Source organism: Protomyctophum parallelum, assembly GCF_964188405.1.
Source record: "Protomyctophum parallelum genome assembly, chromosome: 16".
Classification (NCBI taxonomy): domain Eukaryota; kingdom Metazoa; phylum Chordata; class Actinopteri; order Myctophiformes; family Myctophidae; genus Protomyctophum; species Protomyctophum parallelum.
In genome coordinates, this window is record NC_139711.1 from 48,826,525 (window position 1) to 48,841,555 (window position 15,031).

A 15,031-nucleotide genomic window follows, 5' to 3' on the forward strand; every position below is an offset into this window, starting at 1 on the left:
TTCTCATCAGATTCCCAGCGTCTCTCACTGGACACAAACACAGCAAACTGTGCCCTCACTCTGTCTGAGGACAACAGGAAGGTCACAGCGGTTGATGGACGTCATCAGTATCCTGACCATACAGAGAGGTTCGATGTCCAGCATCAGGTTCTGAGTGCAGAGAGTGTGAGCAAACGCTGCTACTCTGAGGTAGAGTGCAGTGGAGAGGTTTCTATAGCAGGGACTGACAGAGCAATCGGAAGGAAAGGAGCTGGTGGTAACTGTAGGCTTGGATCCAATGGCATGTCATGGAGTCTGGAGTGTCGTCGTGGCAGTTACTCTGTCATGCACAATAGGAAGGAGACTGTCCTCCCTGTCGGTCGCTCTAGACGCTCCATCAGAGCAGCAGTGGATGCTGACCGTGAGGACAGGGAGGACGGGGTCTACAGAGTAGCAGTGTATGTGGACCGTCCCGCTGGGACTCTGTCCTTCTATGACGTGTCCTCAGAGGACACTCTGACCCACCTGCACTCCTTCCAGATCACGTCCTCTGAACCCCTCTGCGTTGGGTTCAGGTTGAGGACGTATGGCTCCTCAGTGTTTCTGTGTGAGCAGAGATAGTCTCCATTTGAGCGAGGGTCACATCAGGTCGCCATGGTTACTCCACATGTCTGAGTGAGTCCAGGTTGTCATGGTTACCACCGCCGCCAGTACGCCTGACATCATGGACTCCATATTTGGTCATGACTCATCATGACATCATGGTGACATCACACTGATGATGTATATAAGAAGCACAGTGACAATCTGTCAATCAAACCTTGATGTGCTAAAGACCCCAAGATAGGGTTTGACCTCCGACCTCCAGATTGATAGGGTTTGACCCCTGACCTTCAGATTGATAGGGTTTGACCCCTGACCTCCAGCTGAACATATTTTGTTCCAGGAATCTCCAAATTGTACATCAGTAGAATTGTTGCGCGCGCTCCAGTCCAGGGGAAACAAATATATATCCTTTAATAAATGCACCACGTCTCTGTGTGTGCACGTGTGTACGCACGTCTACGTCTCTGTGTGTGCACGTGTGTACGCACGCCTACGTCTGTGTGTGTGCACGTGTGTACGCACGCCTACGTCTCTGTGTGTGCACGTGTGTACGCACATCTACGTCTGTGTGTGCACGTGTGTACGCACATCTGTAATCCACGTAACTCGAGAACTCTTCGCCCCACTGACTTCTAGTGGTGACACAGGGAGTGCAGTGTCCGGCCTTGTGTCGGTTCGGACACACGGTTGTCCAGGACCGCCACAAACGGCCTCTGGTCTAATGGACCTGATGGACCTAATGAGCCTCACCGTACCGTTCTCTGCCTCAGCCAATTGGTTGCCACGGCAACCCCACACCTGCCATTTGATTACTTCCACTTTTCAGTCAGTTTGCACTCTCCAGACACAGACAGAGATCTCCATATATGGACACAGGCAGACGGTTAAAACGGGTATACTATGACAGCGGGTATTGCATGCTAGGTTCCCAACTTGCATCGTTCCCAAGTCGGCCAGCGGCCGACGGCACATTTAGAATGGAAGAGTTACCCACGTCTCATTGGACAGCGTTACAATGCCTCAGGCTTTACCCACGTCTCATTGGACAGCGTTACAATGCCTCAGGCTTTACCCACGTCTCATTGGACAGCGTTACAATGCCTCAGGCTTTACCCACGTCTCATTGGACAGCGTTACAATGTCTCAGGCTTTACCCACGTCTCATTGGACAGCGTTACAATGTCTCAGGCTTTACCCATGTCTCATTGGACAGCGTTACAATGCCTCAGGCTTTACCCATGTCTCATTGGACAGCGTTACAATGCCTCAGGCTTTACCCACGTCTCATTGGACAGCGTTACAATGCCTCAGGTAACCAAAAGAAACAACCAAAAACATCACGGGAGGATCCATTAGCCGTTTGCTGACCTCCTGGTGACGACCCGGGGTAATTCTCACCTTTAAAACAAAGACCGTGGCAAGGAGAGAGCAGGTGGCAGTGAAAGAGTTTTAACTGATATAATGCACAGCATACACCTGCTGCTACTTCATGTCTGACCTCAGGTTCATGAATATGTAGATTCATACCTCATTGACGCATGAATATGTAGATTTATACCTCATCTCAGGTTAATGTATGAATATGTAGATTTATACCTCGTCTCAGGTTTATTTGTGAATTTTAAGATTTTTTGGGTCTTTGTTTTTCTTCATCTCCTTCAAATGTGTTTCAAAATAGCAGATCAACAAACTCACAACCGTCTCAACCAATCTAGTAGCATGCAGCCTGCCTGGTTACTGCTCCTAGTTATCACTAGTTATCACTAGTTAACACTAGTTAACACTAGTTAACTAGACCCTCTGTGTTTGAACCAGTCATCACCACAGGGAGCTTTACAGATTACATTAGGTTAGGTTAGAGTAGATCACATCTCCACACATTTACGTTTCATGAATGACTTTCCTTCAAGACTGATGATGGTGTTTTTTGTTTTGTTTTACTGATATTTGATTCTTGTATTCGATTTCTTTCATGTTCTCTTTTTGATGACATGTGTAACAGATGTTCCGGTTACAGGCTGGCCCAATGGTGGATTTTATTGTATGGTGTATTTTATTTCATGGTGTATTTTATTTCATGGTGTATTTTATTGTATGGTGTATTTTATTTTAAAGTCACCGTACCAACTTTGTGGTGTTCTGAAAACATGTTACTGTAAATGGCTTTGTGGATACATTGCTCAGTGCCTAAATGATAAAACATGTTACTGTAAATGGCTCAGTGCCTAAATGATAAAACAAAATGGCTCAGTGCCTAAATGATAAAACATGTTACTGTAAATGGCTCAGTGCCTAAATGATAAAACAAAATGGCTCAGTGCCTAAATGATAAAACATGTTACTGTAAATGGCTCTGTGGATATATTGCTAAGTGCCTAAATGATAAACTGTAATTGTTTTCATTTAATAAACGTATTGTTGAAAAGTCTGTCGTGGTTCTGTTGTCGTGTATTAATTATTCATAGTGTTTTCACATGACAGTTTGGCCACAGCTCATTGGTCAGGGTTTGACATTAGGATGTAAAACTATGAAATGACGAAACAAGTGAGACTTAAAGGTTCGCGAGAAATTCCATCGCATAAACAAGGGAGAAAGAGCCTTCTCTGTCTGAACACCCTTCATAAACAAGGGAGAAAGAGCCTTCTCTGTCCGAACACCCTTCATAAACAAGGGAGAAAGAGCCTTCTCTGTCTGAACACCCTTCATAAACAAGGGAGAAAGAGCCTTCTCTGTCTGAACACCCTTCATAAACAAGGGAGAAAGAGCCTTCTCTGTCTGAACACCCTTCATAAACAAGGGAGAAAGAGCCTTCTCTGTCTGAACACCCTTCATAAACAAGGGAGAAAGAGCCTTCTCTGTCTGAACACCCTTCATAAACAAGGGAGAAAGAGCCTTCTCTGTCTGAACACCCTTCATAAACAAGGGAGAAAGAGCCTTCTCTGTCTGAACACCCTTCATAAACAAGGGAGAAGGAGCCTTCTCTGTCACAACCATCCGACAAGCAGACACCGTCGCATCCTTTAAATCTCTTCTCAAAACCTACTTGTCCAGAGAAGCATCCCCCCCCCCAGCCCCGTTGAATGTTTGTTCACTGAACTCTGTCGGTATTTTTTATCTATTACATTGTTGTTATTTTTATTTTGGATCCTTAAATATGCTTTCTACTGTTGGCCAGCTGGCTGTAAGTTGTTGATTTGCATCTATTTAAGCACTTTGTGACTTTGTCCAGAAAAGTGCTATACAAATAAAGTTATTATTATTATTAAATATCGCAGCCCAGATTTGGCTCAAACAACAAGGGGTTGAGTTCGTTCTCCCATGCCACGGAAATTCACATTCCTTTACGACTGTTGGTGGGGCGCTACCAACAGTTGTTAAAGAAATGTGAATCCCTAGACTCCTTCAAAACTGCTCTCAAAGAGCCCTTACAGGTGGCTGCAGTTCAAAACTGCAAAAAGAAAAAGTCAATTTAGCTGGGGACCCCCTGGAACTGCCTCAAGGACCCCTGGGGGTCCCCGGACCCCACTTTGTGAACCACTGTTTTTAGAAGGCTGATTCTGTGTTTCAGACACTATTTGGGTTAATTTACAGGCTAAACACGGTGTTTCTCTGCATGGTAAACACAGACATTATATTTGAACACATAATAGAAGAAACTTCTAGAAGAAGAAACACAGAGAGAGAATATGTATTTATAGACCAAGTGTAACCATATATGGAACGGAGAAATAGCAGTAATTTAATCAGATTGATGGAATACTTTATTAACACTTTGTAGAGAAAAGAAAAGCACAGTAAAGTCCAGTTCAATACAAGGTCTGTTAAGAGGATTTATAATGAAAGCACTATGGCTTGTTGTTTCCATTGTGGTCCATCATCATAATATTCAATTCAACAGAACATTTTAATGCCATACAAATGTACAGTGCTACTATTTGGATGCACTTCCCGTTGTGTCCAGCAGATGGTGTCAGTGAGTTGGGAACATAGTTATAATATTGTCCCGTGGTTCAGGAGGCTTCATTTAGACCAAACATCTGAACTACAACAATATCAATTAAACGTTTTTTTTGTTGACTACAAGACTAAAGTTATAAAGGTTTTTGACGATGTAGTCGTCTTAGACTAGACTGAGACTAAACATTTTCAGAAGACGACATATAGGACTCTAGGCCTGCCTAAGAAGACTCAATGGTTTGTTATTAAAAAAGACTAAAACTAAATCTGCTGAAAGAAATCACACCCATGTGAAGTGAGGGGCGCTCTTATGATCTTACAACATCGAGGAGGGAATTCGGTATATCTAGGTATGATTAGGTGATCTAATGATGATGTAAAACAAACCAATGGAGTTTTTAAAACAAACATTAAACCTTTATGTATTAAAAATGTAACACTGCGGGGTCTGATAAGTGATTTGAGTTTTGATTGTTTGATAGATTGAAGTAGGCTATGTATTAACAGTTTGCAGAATTACAGTACATTTCAATCACAAACTCAATACAAAGACTGTTAACTGTGAGTGGACGACACCATACAGGATTACACTTGTTTACAAGAGGGTCCACATTGTTCAATTCATAACATTTAGAGACGTACATACACTTCTATATAGCAAAACGGGAAAGAAACATAATAGCCTACAGTGAGGGGGAAAAGGGGTGGGTGGTGGGGGGGATTCAGATTTTACGGGGGCCAGTTTAGAATTGCAGACGTCCGTAGGGGCCCTTTGAGAGTCAAGGGATTCACATGTCTTAATGACTGTTGGTAGGGCGTTCCACATTAGATACCCATAAAAACACAATGACTTGTCTACATTTACATTTGACCCCCCCCCCCCCCCTCACTGTATATGTTTCTTTCCCCTTTTTACCTCCTTTATGATGAATTCCTGTTCTGTTCTTTAACTACATTGAAGTGTCTATTTGTACGTCTCTAAATGTTTTGATGAATTGAACAATGTGGACCCTGTTGTAAACAAGTGTAATGCTTTATGGTGTCGTCCACTCACAGTCTTTGTATTGAGTTGTGCTTGAAATGTAGGCTACTGTAAATCTGCAAACTGTTAATAGATACTTCAATCAATAAAACCACCTGGGCCCTCCATTTTCAATTCATCATACAGACAGCACATATTATTGTACTATTATTATTATTATTATTATTATTATTAGTAGTAGTAGTAGTAGTAGTAGTAGTAGTAGATAGTAACACTGCTCTGTTTCAGATCACGCACTTCATTTTACTTCCTGCTTGTTGTAGTTTCAAGTTGTAGTCCTCCGGAGACGTCGCTTCGTCCCCATTGGACGCTTGCAAACCAATTCTTCCTGTAAACCGACGAATCACCGCACGAGGCAACAGTTTAGCCCCGCCCCGCTAGGCGCCTATCGTCCAATCATGGTTGATTTGACGTGTTTGTTCTTCCGGTGTTTCTTGTTAGCATCGTGAACCAACACAGCTTCATTCTGAGGTATGGAACTATTATTATTATTATTATAATGAATTACTGAATGATACTCTGTCTATTAATAACAACACAGCTTCATTCTGAGGTATGGAACTATTATTATTATTATTATTATTATTATAATGAATTACTGAATGATACTCTGTCTATTAATAACAACACAGCTTCATTCTGAGGTATGGAACTATTATTATTATTATTATTATTATTATTATTATTATTATTATTATGAATTACTGAATGATACTCCGTCTATTAATAACAACACAACGAGATGATGATATATTTGAAACTAATGAATGGAATGCATGAAGGCTTTTATTTATTTAAAATAATTCAGGCTTTATTCTATACAGTGTGATATCATGTAATATGATTTATTTAATAATCATAATGATACATAGATCATGATGAAATGAATGCAGGGTTTATTCTGCAGACTCAGTGTGATGGGCCATATATTATATTCATATAATATGATTTAATAATCATGATATTATTTAGATGTGCTGAATGAAAAGCATGCAGGTTTCATTTAGCAGACAGGGGTACCAGCTATCATATTATGATCATATCATATTATTTAATAACCGTATGATATCATTTAGTAGCCGCAATTTGCAACGCTGGATTATTTTTAATAATGGGATGAATCTAGAGTTGCAATACCCTCCATTGACTCCCCACTCATCCAATCTGGTTTGTGATCTGCTTGTATTAAATGACGTTAAACTCACCAACATTGCAGCTGCAGTCCAAGCTTGAATTATCCTCTTTCAATCTGCCGAGCTTGTTTTTCATAACAATCCCCCGTAGACATGTTGTTATGAGATACTTTCTGTCAAGACATCCTCTGCAAGTGATTATTTTTCCAAGTGTTGCAGTTTGGAAGCACTCGTTTTTGTTAATTTATCAGCGCTGCTGCCTCCTGCATTATGTGCAAATTCCAAACAGGTGGTACGAGTGCTTCCAAACTGCAACACTTAGTAAAAGAATCACCTACAGAGAATGTCTTGACAGAAAGTATCTCATAAAAACATGTCTACGGTGGATTGTTATGAAAAACAAGCTCGGCAGATTGAAAGAGGATAATTCAAGCTTGGACTACAGCTGCAATGTTGGTGAGTTTAATGTCGTTTAAGACAAGCAGATCACAAACCAGATTGGATGAGTGGGGAGTCAATGGAGGGTATTGCAACTCTAGATTCATTCCATTATAAAAAAATCTAGAGTTGCAAATTGCGGCTAATCATTTAGATGATGTGATTAATGAAATGCACGGCCTATCAGATATCATATTGTGATCATATCATATGATTTAATAATCATTAAAGGACGTATGTATGTATGTATTTGGTTAAAATGGGTAGGGTTTAAAAAAAGGCAAGAGTTTGCTCTGGTGCACTGGCCTAAAAGTGGGTCCTTAAAAACTGCAAAAACTTCTGAGATGTATGTATGTATTTAAAAGGGGGGCTTTTTTGTAAAGTCCCAGCCCACAATACCTTCATATATTAAAAACAATTCCAAAATAGGGTTACCAGTGAAGGGCAACCTGCCTATTCACTGGGGACTATGCACGGCAGAGGCGTCCACCCCCCTGAGTCTATTCACTGGGGACTATGCACGGCAGAGGCGTCCACCCCCCTGAGTCCAAGTTAGACTAGACCGCATACCGTATGTAATATGTACTGTATGTATGTATGTAATATGTACTGTATGTAATATGTACAAGTTAGACTAGACCGCATACCGAAACCATCCTCTAAAACCCAATGGTAAAATGGATATAAAAAGACCCAGGCCTTTAAGCCATTCTGACCGGGCACCCATTTTGGTGTCAGCATCATGTTATGCTTTAGCTATTTAAAAATAGCAGACCTACAAGCTCATATCGCGCCACCGAGTGGCGCGCTACGAGCTTGTAGGTCTGCTATTTTTGAAAAATCGAAGAACGACTGACATTTTTTTAATCTGATCTCAGGTCAGAATGGGTTAAGGGGTTTTTCATGTAAAAGTCTAAATCAACGGCATGTCCTCGTTCGTCCACAGGTCAGGGGGTTCGTCATGCGGGCTTCATCGTCAGGTCATCGTTAGGTCATCGTTGGGTCATCATGGAGTTCCCGGGTCACTTCCAGGCCCTGTTCCAGAACCTGAACCAGCAGCGTCTGCAGTCCGACCCGCTGTGTGACTGCAGGGTCCAGGTGGCGGGCTGCAGCTTCAGGGCTCACAGCGCGGTGCTCGCAGCCTGCAGCTCCCACTTCAGAGCCCTGCTGCGCTCCACGGAGCCCGGGGGTCACCCGGGAGGGGTCAACCTCACCCTGGACTGTGAGGTAAAGGTCAACGTTCTCCATTCATTTTAGCACGTGGTTAACCCATTCTGACCTGAGATCAGATTCTAAAAATGTTCTTCTACATCCTGACAGTTTTCCATTCTGACCTGAGATCAGATTCTAAAAATGTTCTTCTACATCCTGACAGTTTTCCATTCTGACCTGAGATCAGATTCTAAAAAATGTCTTCTACATCCTGATAGTTTACATTCTGACCTGAGATCAGATTCTAAAAAATGTCTTCTACATCCTGACAGTTTACATTCTGACCTGAGATCAGATTCTAAAAAATGTCTTCTACATCCTGACAGTTTTCATTCTGACCTGAGATCAGATTAAAAAAATGTCTTCTACATCCTGACAGTTTTCAGAAAAAGCTATGTTTCTATGTCAGTCGCTCTTCGAGTGAGCCCGGTGTCTCTGATGTCACGGACACTGGGCTCACTTTACTTCCTGGACTACATGTTGTCTCAGTAAGACAGCCCCCCCCCCCCCCCCCCCCCCTATCCACAAGGAGGAGCAGTGCACCAAAGCATTATGGGAATTGTAGTGACTCCACCCTGTTAATAATAAAGTAATAATGTAACCTATCTCCAGGTGGTGACTCCAGAGGCCTTCTCCACCCTGTTGGAGATGGTCTACACCTCCAGGCTTCTCCTCAGGACCTCCAACGTGATGGACGTCCTCCTGGCCGCCTCCCACCTCCACCTGAACGCCGTGGTGAGAGCCTGCAAGCTCTACCTGTCCACACGCAGCTTCCCCACGGCGCCCCCTAGAGGCTGGAGGTCCAGCGGCGCTGCAGAGCAGCAGCAGCAGAGCGGACCGTTCCTCCAGAGGAAGCGCGTGGTCCAACATGTGGACCTCAGTGTGGACGAGGAGGTAACCACCTCTAGAACTTTATTAAAACTTTGATGCCCCTAGTGTTAGCATGCTGTTACTGCCCCCCAGGGGCCGCTGGTACTGCCCCAGGGGGCCCCTGGTACTGCCCCGGGGGCCCCTGGTACTGCCCTGGGGGCCCCTGGTGCCCCGGGGGCCCCTGGTACTGCCCCAGGGGCCCCTGGTACTGCCCCAGGGGCCCTGGTACTGCCCCAGGGGCCGCTGGTACTGCCCCAGGGGCCCCTGGTACTGCCCCAGGGGCCCCTGGTACTGCCCCAGGGGCCCCTGGTACTGCCCCAGGGGCCCCTGGTACTGCCCCGGGGTCCGCCCGTCCAGGCCCACTCTAAGTTGTTGGATCCGGGTTAAACAGGAAGGTGGGGGCCTCACTCCCAGTCTTCCGCCGTCGTCTGAAAACCCAGCTCTTCAGACTCCACCTCCTCAGCCCGTAGCCCCTCCCCTAGCCTCCACGACCTTACAGGCTTACTGTATGCACATTTAAATGTCATTTAGATCAATGTGCAGATATTCTACTGTTACCCTGATGATCCTAGATCACTATCTCTATGTATGTGATGCATCACCGTGTGTTATTCTTGCTTACTGTAAATCGCTCTGGATTAAGAGATAATTGCCTAAATTGTAAATTGCAGTGTTTTTATCCAGTGATATTGAGCCAGTGTTGTTTTTTTGGCAGATTTGTTTTATTTTAGTTTTAGTCATAGTCTCATTTAGTCATTTAGTCACATATTAGTCACCCGGAATGTTTTAGTGTTAGTCTAGTTTTAGTTGTCTAACTAATAAGGTAGATTAAAAGTCGCCAAAAATGTGTTTCGGCGGGCCTTGATGCCGTCGTAATGACATTTTTTTCACTTGCTGAAAATAGCCGATCTACAAGCTCACAACGTGTCGCAGCGCGACGCGTTGTGAGCTTGTAGATCTGCTATTTTCATACATGCAACTAATTATAAAAAGACATATACTGGAACTCCTGTCCACTAGTCCCTTCCTATAACATTTTAGTGTAGTTTTTATTTGTTGACGAAATTGTCAACATATTTAGTCTCAGTTTTAGTCATCGCTGAGTTTCCATTTTAGTTTTCGTCAGTGGAAAAAGGTATAAGTGGACGAACATTTCTCGTCTTAGTTTTAGTCGAGGAAAACAACACCGCACCGAGCCTGCTGCTGCGTGTTGTGGAGGAGTAGTGCTGATCTGTTCTTTCTTTTCTCTCTTCCAATCGATCGATGGATCGATGGACGGACGGATCCGCAGCTCCACCAGCCCGACGGCTTGGAGATGGAGGTGAGCCAGTCTGGAGGAGGAGGCGGAGTCTCCCGGGTCCAGGGGGAGGGGCCTCGCAGCAGGAAGAGGAGGTGCAGGTGGGCCATCATCTGATCCAAAACCTTTTCACCTCAAGGACCCCCAGATTGACACTAATTAGCCCCACGGACCCCCCGTTTGAAATGATATGCCAGGGACCCCCCCCCCCCCCAGGGACCCCCATGAGAGAAGAGATTTACGGCTCTAGCAGTGATTCTCAACCCGTTTAATTTCAAGGACCCCCCCAGTTTGACATGCATTAGTCTACGGACACAACACGTCACTTTGTGACGCGTTGTGCGCTTGTAGATCGGCCATTTTCCGCTTCACAAAGTTATTAAATACATGAGTAATTTCTTTTCTTTTCTTAATATATTTTTTTATCCCACGATTTTGTAACCCATTTTTCACCCCTGTGTCAATCATCTAATGTGATCCTGGGCTCTACACACCCTCCACCAACCTAGTCCCCATATATGGGGGACAAGGGGAGACCAAACTAGTCCCCATATATGGGGGACAAGGGGAGACCAACCTAGTCCCCATACCAACCAGTTCCTTTCCCCTCCAACATGAGTCATTTCTTGGTATAATTATTTGGTTAAAGTTATTTGTCATAATCTGCCACGTGCAATTTGTCTCTACGAAGTGGATCTGAAAAGTAATTTTATGTTTCCGATGTTCAGCGCCATAAAACAATCAGCTATTGAAAAATAGCAGACCTACAAGCTCGTAGCGCGCCACCGAGTGGCGCGCTACGAGCTTGTAGGTCTGCTATTTTTGAAAAATCGAAGAACGACTGACATAGTAAACATAGCTTTTTCAGAAAACTGTCATTTTCAAACAGACATTTTTTTAATCTGATCTCAGGTCAGAATGGGTTAAATGGTTAATAATGGTAATGGTGTTTGCGTGACAACGAAAGGCCACACAACCTCTGACCTCTGACCTCTGACCTCAGGGACGAGGGCTCTCCTACGGTGTCGGCGAGCAGACGAGGAGGAGAGGAGGAGGAGGAGGAGGAGCTACAGCTCCCCCTGCTGGAGGTGGAGGAGGAGGAGGAGGAGAAATACGAACTGCCCAGCCAATCACATCACAGCTCCAGCTCGCTTCAGGACGAGGAAGGCGTGGTGAAAGTGAAAGTGGGGGAGGAGGGGGAGGAGGAGTGGGAGGGGGAGGGGGGAGCGGTGGAGGTGAAGGAGGAGGAGCTAGGCTGCTCCTCGCCTCTGGGGGGCGACAGAGAGCGTCCGGACGTCTCAGACGGTCAGGAACTCACCACCGCAACGGCAGGTAAATATATTATTTACTTAATGTCTTCTAAACACCACTATAGTTCCACACTCACTCCAGAGAGCCACTATAGTTCCACACTCACTCCAGAGGGCCAATATAGTTCCACACTCACTCCAGAGGGCCACTATAGTTCCACACTCACTCCAGAGGGCCACTATAGTTCCACACTCACTCCAGAGGGCCACTATAGTTCCACAGTCACTCCAGAGGGCCACTATAGTTCCACACTCACTCCAGAGGGCCACTCTAGTTCCACACTCACTCCAGAGGGCCACTATAGTTCCACACTCACTCCAGAGGGCCACTATAGTTCCACACTCACTCCAGAGGGCCACTATAGTTCCACACTCACTCCAGAGGGCCACTATAGTTCCACACTCACTCCAGAGAGCCACTATAGTTCCACACTCACTCCAGAGGGCCACTATAGTTCCACACTCACTCCAGAGGGCCACTATAGTTCCACACTCACTCCAGAGGGCCACTATAGTTCCACACTCACTCCAGAGGGCCACTATAGTTCCACACTCACTCCAGAGGGCCACTATAGTTCCACACTCACTCCAGAGGGCCACTATAGTTCCACACTCACTCCAGAGGGCCACTATAGTTCCACACTCACTCCAGAGGGCCACTATAGTTCCACACTCACTCCAGAGGGCCACTATAGTTCCACACTCACTCCAGAGGGCCACTATAGTTCCACACTCACTCCAGAGGGCCATCAGTGGTTCAGCTGGTGTAATCACTTCATTTGTGCGGATCGCAGAGTGTATCCTTTCCGCATTTATCCCAAGCGATTGGCCTGGTGTCGCCTGGTTAGATGGAACATCCACGCCCATTCTACACCATATAAGGCAACAGGAAATATCGAAAATACGTCATCATAGCCGGCACAGAGGATTCCCAAACTTTAAATTCTATACAACAGCGCGATGAGCTTGTAGAGCAGTTAATTTTGACAGGAGGGTCTCTGCACGGACAGATCTTCAAGCTAACGGCGCGAGTTATATGTATATAATTATAAACTAAACTTGCCAACTTGGCACGCATTGCTTCACTCCTTGTTAAATGTCAGAACGTTAATAAGTTAACTGATGTTACTTTCACATAATGAGAAGGAAGTTAATGTGTACTGTTCACCACTTCACCACACGACCAAATGCTATATTACAACTCGGCAATGACAAAAGCCCTTACTGATGAATTATTATTATTACTTGCGCAAGCAGAGCGAGTCGGGTATAGCTGCAGCCTGCAGCCTCATAGTGGAGCGGGTGGGACCTCCTCTTCTCATGACCTCCACTCCGTTACAGTGGAGGTGGGCGTGTTCAACGGCAACTCTACAGGGACAAAAAGCTCAACTATACAAGCTATCTCAAACCCTCACCCTAACCCTAACCTCCCACGGGCAGCACACCTAAACCTAACCTTAACGCAGCTAGACCAGTCATTAGTCCTACAACTATACAAGCTATCTCAAACCCTCACCCTAACCCTAACCTCCCACGGGCAAGATTTTCCCGAGAGCTTTTATTGTGAAGTTTCGAGGCTTGGGGGATGTGGCTTCAACTGGTCCGGTTGAGAGGTACGCCCACCGACCTCCTCGAGAGGTCTGTCTGCACGCTGCAGTGATACAGTCTTGAGCAGAGCACGCAAGTAATAGTTTCGCCCGGTCCGTATGCACCGTCCCAGCCAAACCGCCACTTTTGATGCGTATGCAAATAAAACAGCCAATTGTGCCTGATTTGCTGGGACTCTGAGATTCTTTGTTTAACCGGTAGCCAGTGAAGGTCACGGAGGACAGGTGTAATATGGTCTCTGGAACGGGTACTGGTGAGCAGTACTGACAGCTAGTCATACTTTTTTGCTGTGAAAGAATATATATTCAACCATTACGCGCTACATTTTCAAAGGTTTTGTAGATCTGCTATTTGTCAACATCTAAAGTTTAAAATAATGGTTAAAGTGGTTAAAAGCTGTGAGGCGACACAGACCTCAGGTCTCAGGTATGATTTGTGACCAGATTTGACTGAGAGCCTGTCATCGTGCAACCTCTGGCTTTTCACCAGAGGAGAAAAGCTGAATTTATTTATTTTTGAGTGGTGCAACCACTGCTGTAGGGAGATATGTGTGTCCCTGGGTCTGAATTACAGTACATTTCAAGCACAACTCAATACAGAGACTGTTAACTGTGAGTGGACGACAGCATAAAGCATTACACTTGTTTACAACAGGGTCCACCATGTTCAATTCATCATACATGACGTTGGCTGTGCTTGTGTTTCTGACCAGGAGATGACCTCCAGGCGTGCGCTGGCGAGGCGCGGACAGCGGGCGGCGCCGGCGAGTCTCTGGACGACGGCGAGGCTCTGGACAGCCTATCAGAGCTGGCCTTCTCCTGCTTCCTCAACCCGCCCACCGGGTCATGTGACCTGGGCGTCATGGAGTCGCTGGAGGCGGAGCAAAGCCTGGCACGGCTCACCGCGGCGGCCGTGAGCGCCGCTGCCGAAAGCTTAGCGCGCTTCACCGCTAACGCTAACGACGCTTTAGCACACCTAAACGCTAACGCGGGTTTTGCCCACATCGATGCCAACGCGAACCAAGGTTTAGCACGCCTAAATGCTAGCGACGGTTTAGCCCAGGTCAATGCTAACGCTAATGAATGTTTAGCCCTACTCGATGCTAGCGACGGTTTAGCCCACCTCAGCGCTACTGCTAGCGAAGGTTTAGCCCAGGTCAATGCTAATGCTAGCGAAGGTTTAGCCCACCTCAGCGCTACTGCTAGCGAAGGTTTAGCCCACCTCAGCGCTACTGCTAGCGAAGGTTTAGCCCAGGTCAATGCTAATGCTAGCGAAGGTTTAGCCCACCTCAGCGCTACTGCCAGCGAAGGTTTAGCCTACCTAGACGCTAACGAAGGTTTATCCGCCCTCACTGGCGGCACCGCCAACGCTAACGACGGGTTAGCCTACCTCAACACCGCGACGTCGACCGCCACCGCTACGGCCGTCGAGACCGCCAGCGAACAGACGCTAACGCCTGAAGCCACGCTGAGCGCCGAGGCGGCGACGTCGTCGTCGAACTCCTTCAACCCGTCCTCCGGTGACCCTCCGTCCTCGTCCTCCTCCGCGGCGGTCTTTCCCGCCGTGGCGTCCCTCCCC